The sequence below is a fragment of the Cydia strobilella genome, chromosome 14 (assembly GCF_947568885.1).
Source record: "Cydia strobilella chromosome 14, ilCydStro3.1, whole genome shotgun sequence".
In the NCBI taxonomy this organism is placed as follows: Eukaryota; Metazoa; Arthropoda; class Insecta; order Lepidoptera; family Tortricidae; genus Cydia; species Cydia strobilella.
The window spans coordinates 9,901,185-9,909,086 of record NC_086054.1 but is presented as its reverse complement, the minus strand read 5'-3'; positions in this window follow the sequence as shown (position 1 = coordinate 9,909,086).

Here is a 7,902-nt window from a genome sequence, read left to right as displayed (position 1 = left end):
TACTTCTTACAACTTTTCTATAATAAAATTAAATGTTACATAACATATATTAAAGATACTGAGCGTGCCACATTTAATACCGATACGGCATCAAAATCAGTTTCGATAAGTTTCCAACCCCTCTACGGTTTCTCGATTTCTACGGTTAATGCTAATTTTAAATTAATGTTATATTTTCAAATAAATTTTAAAAAATGACTGAGTGCTTCCACTGAAATCTGTAGTTGGATTGTAACTGTTAAGACGGTCATCGACGCCTATCCGAATCCGTAAGCGCCGAGCTCAACATTTCATAGATCGATACCAAATCCAATTTAAAAATCGCTCAATCGCTACCATATCAGGATAAATTGAATAAATCTCTGCACAACACAAACATCCAATCACGGAATCGCGAACAAAGAGAATGACTTCAGGCGCTTTGGCAAATTAAAAACGTTCATGTCACCTACAAATTAAAATCTTCATCTACTCCAACAACGATGAGTGAATTTTAACCCTTATGAACATCGAGTTAGAGCACTAGAATTATGTTTAAATTTTTCTATGGCTGCATTGATAAGCAGGTTGTATGCTTCCATACGTTTGTGAGAGCGGTGTGATTCATAAATCATTTTAAATATAGAATCAATGCTCCATCGACGTTTTGTGTTTTGAGTTAGCTTTTGATTGGATATTGGTGATATCTATTGAATAAAAAAACCGGCCAAGTGCGAGTCGGACTCGCGTACGAATGGTTCCGTCCAAAACGGCAATAAAATCACGTTTGTTGTATGGGAGCCCCACTTAAATATTTATTTTATTCTGTTTTTAGTATTTGGTATTATAGCGGCAACAGAAATATATCATCTGTGAAAATTTCAACTGTTAGCTATCACGGTTCATGAGAACTCTGGTGACAGACAGACGGACAGACAGACGGACAGCGGAGTTTTAGTAATAGGTACCCGTTTTTACCCTTTGGGTACGGAACCCTAATAAAAGAGTTTAGAGGGGGTCGATTTTATCAAATCCTTATTCAATTATGTAATTATGTATAGAAATGTCACTAAGTAGTCAAAATTCAGAACTTATGGTATTTCTAAATAAGTTAAGGAGTACATAAATGTCCAGTAAGATACTTTAAGCTAGGTGAATAAAAGGTTTATGAAGAAAACAGAAAATACAATCACAAACACATATATAATTCAATAATTTTTCTAATATTTCATTTCCAGAAACTGAAAGGAAACCTTTTCCTTCCGAGAAAGAAAACGAAAAACATTTACAGTTATCCACCATCCGTCTCAATCTCGAAGTACTTAAAATAGCCCGAAAAACGATCGGTCTCCAATTCGAAATTGACAAATGTCGCTAGATTATCCGTCCCGTCGGCCACGGCGATAAACATTTGGCGATGTATTCTCACTGCTTGGGCGAGTGGGTTTTTGGACGATCCTGTGTTTTTCAACCTTGACATATAATAAAGTAGCACTTAGATGTACAATATTAGTAGTCCGAGAGCAAATTTATTTTGGTTTTACTACTTCTGCTTTACACAACAAGATGTTGGAGTGAATTTCTTGGAGCCCCATTTTGATATTAGTTTCTTGTTCTAAAACGGTTATGGATATGAATCATTATGATCCTTCCTCAAAACAGCCCAAAAATCGATCGGTTTGCGATTCGAAATTGACAAATGTCGCTAGATTATCCGTCTCGTCGGCCACGGTGGCTTTGTGTTCTTATCGCTTGCGTGAATTAGAATAGAAATAATAGAAAGGCAGGTTTACTTAGTTATGACGAAATCGAGTTGGAACAATCATGGAAAAATCAACGTAATTCCCGAGACCCACAGTAAATTCAAAAGCCACCTGCGTAGGGTCTGTACTAACTAGGCCAAAGTGGCCGTATATACTGGGTAATTGGGATCGTGATCCTGAATGTAAAAAATGTATTAAGATGGTCTTACTGGACAAGGTTTCCCATGTACCATATGTAAATGTAATTGTTGCTGTGTTGAATTTTAAGGTCACATTTAAAATGGTTAATCTGAGGCGAAGGACTATTGGTGCTTGGTAATCATAGAAACACGAACTTTGGGCCTGGTATCCGAGGCTGCTATAAACAATAACTAGGATCAGTACATTATTGAACTAAAACAAGATTTGATTTCGAAATCATATAGGAATATTCATGAATTGGAGGATGCATGACAATTTTATCATAACAGTATAACAAACCTCTGCAATCGACACTTAATGAAATGAAATGAAATGAAATGAAATTTATTATTAATAACAGAGTTACACGTCAATATTTTAAATATCACAATATTAATAACATTTATACAATATTAAGTATATAAATTAATTGCATTTACAAAATTATAGGTTGATCAAAAAAATCTTGATAATTATAAAATAATTCTTGCGACAGCCACTTTTTTAGTCTAGCTTTAAACGCCGCGATGGAAGTTGCATTTCTTACAGTGTCAGGCAGGCTTATGACAATACCTACTGTATTTCTCTTATGGGATCGACCTAGAGTCACAGCAAGCTCAATATGGATTGTGTTATGGATGCAAGACAACATACATACATTATAATTAGTAGGGCCTATTTTAGATTTAATTTAGTTTAGTAGTAATACTGTAGATATATTTTATGTAATATGTACCTAAATAAATGTTTAGCATTAGTAGTTATCTTACCTTATTGTTTAGACTCATCGGGATCTACTCGTACCTATTGTGTAATCGCCCCCTAAAGAGCTAGCTTGTGCTTACTCAAGAGGTTTTTGAGTATCTCCATGTGTCAGATGATGAAGCTCAAGGGTAGCGCTTCGAATTCCTTCGGTTTTAGAGCTTTTATTTTATTATACGAACGGGTCTACCGCGATTTAATTTCATTGTTTTTACCTTAAATTCCGACGATTGAAGCTTCTTCATTCTCTGTCTGGCGAGGGCGTAACATTATTTGTGGTTACCCAGGACCTCCAGCTTTGCGCAGTTAATTGGAAAATGTCAACTGGACTGACTGTCTATCGACTATACGGTAGTTTAGTTTGTATAGGTTTTGCAAAGGAACATAGAATAAAAATATCTTACCTGGTTTTGTTCTGCACCAATAGCTCCGAACGGTCCAAAATTACTTTGACAAGTGTTTGTGATGTTGATCGATTGGAATGGTGAAAAATGATGAAGCTGGTTGTATGTAATTACCAAAACGTAGTTTTTATACAGGATGTACAAGATTAAGGTTTTCTTTTGAACGTAAATATACGACATCAATTTAAATTTATAATGAGACATCTGTTGTAAGTATGTAAGTAAAAGAAGGTATCATAGCTTCACATATATAATCTCTCTTCTTATGTCATTATTATGGACCAACTAGAAGAAACAAAAATACAAGTACCTAGAAAGATACCTAATATACGAGAAAAACATAGGTTTCCTGTTATGCCAATTTATCGACATGGATGTGATCAAAAGTTGGAACGAGATCAGATACCCATTGCTCTGCGAGCATAAGTGAGTCGAATCAATCTGTGTAACTGTGACTTGGGTATCTATAAAATCGACATACGAGTACAAGTAGTAAACTGCCAAACCTATGGAAACCTATTTACTTGTACATATTTAAGTATTTTGCGGTAGCCGTCTTCGTTAAGGCGAAAGTGGAAGACCCGCGCGAAATCGCCTTTTCATACAAAGTAATACAAACTTAGTCCTCATTTTCATCTCTGGATATTAACTTTATTGAAAATATTTTGATACAATTTATTGTATATTAACACCAGCTATGCCCCTATAATTTTTCGATTTTTTAATTATTATATGAGTTAGGAGCATTTAACAATTTGTAAAAAATCTGTTTTTCGCTCCTAATTTTTACAATAATCAAAAATCTAAAAAAAGTCAAACGTAGGGGCATAGCTTTAAGGTAAACGTCTGAGTGCTCGATGCGGTACCAGTATATGGCATGGGCACTCTATGTCAAAGTGACATGGCTTAAATTCGAATGAAGAAAAATCCTCTTAGTTCGAATTTAAGCCATGTCACTTTGTCATAGAGTGCCCATGCCATATACTAGTAACGCGTCGAGCACTCAGACGTTTACCTTAGTTAATATTATGTAAAAATATTTTTCATAATGTCAATATCCAGAGAGCCCCTTTCTCTTAACAATATTGGCAATTCAACTAGGTAACAAATTTATTTCGTTTATGAAATATTTTTGATTTGTGTTTTTTAAGTAGTCACATCACACTACTACATATAATACGCCTCGGCCACTGGTGGACTTGGTCACTTTTCTTTAGTGTATGATATCTATTTCAGTTTAAAATAATATTGGAAATTATCCATAACGATATGGCAACATCGATAGGTATTTCTTTTTGTCAATTACTTGTTTTTGCCAGGAACAGTTCTGCCTGACTATGGGACAGTAATTATTTTTAACCTCGCCGAGTGTGGGTAAAAAAAAACCAGTATTATTTAGCCCGACTGTACGACTCGCTTGAATTTTTGCTACGCTATTGGAATAAAACCCAAAGAAAAATATGCTCTCGAAATATCACGTTTTTGCCCGGTTCTTGCATCAACTTTTTGCATTTCTCTCCGAACTTTGCTTGTTATTATGATATGACATGTCGTTTTCCTTGTTTGGAAACCATCAATCCTAATATATATTTCTTTCAATATTATGTAAAAAGATCCACTCACTTCCGTAATAACACTCAGATATTCACCGTGTTTGACAGTAAAAAAAGATATCTAGATCTGTGCACTCGGTATTATGTAACGATTTGTTATTATGAGAGTGAGAAACAAGTAACCCTTTTAATGAGTTTTTGGTGATTTTAAAAATATTGAGAGCGAAACCCCATAATTTTTTCTTGTTTTTTCGTGTATTTCCTTGAAATTCATTTCGCGACCGCTACGAAAAATGTATAGAAAACATTACTTTTTTCAGCAGCATCTCACGTTTCCATTTTAGCCGTAATTGCATATTTACTTAAACTTCATTGTCAGTGACCTACAATGCACCAAAAGCAGCATGGAAACAAACGAAGACGTATTAAAGTCTAATTCGAAATAAAGCAGTTTTCAGTATTCATTATGTCTTTTGAACTGTGACTTCAATGCAAGTTCTGGAACCTTTACGTTCCCTCTTCAAACGAATGTTTTGACAAAAGAACTATTGTTTAGATTGTTATAAAATGTATTGTCCACTGGAGAGAACATTTCATACTCATAATAAATTTAATTTACAAAAGGTCATCATTTGTTTTGAGAAAATGAGTTTTAAGCAAACGGTGATAAAACTCATTTTTCTTGAGCATAAATTGTACTATAATCTTATTAGTCACAAATATTAGCTTGGTAGCTTTGTTTTGTGTAGTACAAAAGCTTTTCCACGTGTTGCTTTTCAAGGAGGATGCATTGCACGAGCACAATTGCAATTGAAATTCACATGGCGTTAATTTTTCCCGTATACCGTATACGGGATTTTGTCGAATACCGTAGTGACAGCAAAATTTGTATGGCAACTTTCAATCAATTACACTGCTAGACGGCTTTCCTGCATAGACGCCGTGTGAACGATTTTGAACGTTGCCATACAAATTTTGCTGGCACTACGGAATTCGATAAAATCCCGTGTACGGTATACGGGAAAAATTAACGCCGTGTGTTTCAATTGCAATTGTGTGAACTTAGCCTAAATATTGCGAATGATTGCGGGGACACCGCAAAGCGGGACAACCAAACGGCCTTTCACGAGGGCAAGTGAAAACTTACGATAAGGAGGGGAAAGAGTGAAAGAATTTAAATGTAAAATGTCTGGCTTGTTTTTTTTTTTATTATTATCAATTTTCGTGATTAATCATAGTTACCGACTACTTTACTTACAAAGGGACAAAGTTACAAAGTCAATTACAAGGTCAAGTTGGGTATCATATGAAACGGCTTGAGTTGTACATTTTTTCGCAGGGTCAATAAATATGACAGAAAAATACTACAGAAAATCTCACGTACAATCTTTAGTTTAATAGTTAGTTAGTTTAATTCATAATTGATTGTTAAATTGTGTACAAGACGCGTGACGCAAATTTCTAGTTTCTAGCTTTTTTAGTTTCGGCACTGCGTTGATGAGTCAGACAATGGTCATACACATAGCTAAAGCTATTTTGAACTAAATACAACGACTAACTAGCTCTTAACCAGGTACATAAGTAAATTTAGCATCAGAAATTAACATATAAATCAGATAATCGATTGCGATTATGCAAAATCGGCTAAACGAGGATATCTGTTATATCGATTTATTTAATTCTATCCTACGCCCACCACTATTCCACATTTTAATCTCAACAAACTTGAGTTATTGACTTATTGTTTTGTTAAAATTGGTTTCCTTAACTTTGAAATTTGTAAAATTTTTGTACTCAAATAATTTTGTTTGAGTGAAAAATGTTTTCCGACTTTAAACGTTTTTCGTGTGAGTCTATTTTTAACCGACGAAAAAAAAACGGAGGAGGTTCTCAAGTCGACGCGTATATTTTGTTAATGTGTGACCACGCATAACTTTTTACAGAGTAGAGTTTTTGTAGTCACAGTAAATTTACTGCCATCTATTGTAAGCATCACAATAGTTAATATCCTATATGTGGCCTAATACTACTGATAATTTCATGTAGTATGTACCTGGCTCTATACTTTTGATTGTTGTATCTATGGTCATTTTAGTTTGAGAGAGAGAGCTGTCAGATTTGGCGGCAGGCCTGTGCGCGAGGTTATGTTACTTATGTTCGATTTGATCTTTATGTAATCTTATAATTAATCCTGTATATCAATGTAATAAAAGAAATGTCAAAGCAAGCAGTGGTTTGTGTGCTAAACCCCTTTTACTGAGTATTAAATCTATGGATGATTTCAACATCGACACAGGATTAAAAGTAAAAATAACAATATAAAAAAATGTATATATATATGGATAAATGCTTTTTTTATTTGTATTTATTATTTTTATACGATTTTGGCCCATGTTCTTTCACTGATAAGTATGTGTTAAAATTGTTAAATAGCAAACGAAACCGTCATCGCCATCTAGCCGAGAATAGGCCAAAGGTTTGTATTGGTGGTAGCTCCATCTGTGCGAGAATAAAACTTTCTTGATTTCCGAGGCAGGTTTTTGCCTTAGACTGTATTCATCTTATAGGTACGGCGTTACATAGGTCTTTGCCGTTAGCAATACTAAATTAGTTAAATTACGCCAAATGCTAACTTAGAATTTGGGGTCATTTTACAATTTAACTAATAACAAAACAAGGTCAGGTTGTTTTTGAAACAAACGGTTCGTTATGAATCGTCCATAAAATGTTTGCTTGATATTCAAATTCAATATTCCAAAGCTATTTCTGCTAAATTTTTCTGAGTTAAAAATACCACAAAGAACTAGCTAGTTCGAAATAACTCCCCGATGCTCTAAAAGGCTTTATCCCATTGTGGAGGTGTCTGGATTCTGTTCACAATGGCCCATTGTTGTATTGTACCTTTCGATATTTAGCTTCGTTATTCGGTGCATTGTGACGATGGATGATTAAGTTAGGCGGAAATTGTGACTGCGACTATAATTGCTGGATAGTTTCAAGATTGATTGTAGGTAGACTAGGTAGTGACATTTTTATTGTGGTTATGTGCACTCCTTATTACTTTTAAAGAAGTTTGGATACGCCAAAGTGGCTCTGTGGTCACATTAAGTCTAATGTGGTGGTTTTGTGATGTGGTGGGGTAGTTGGTAGTCATTGTGTAAATAATCTTACACACGTTGCAATTTTGTCAGGATTAAAATGATAGTCAATACTGTAACTTCTTACCTTTAAGTACACTCAAAATTATTTCTAAGAATAAGC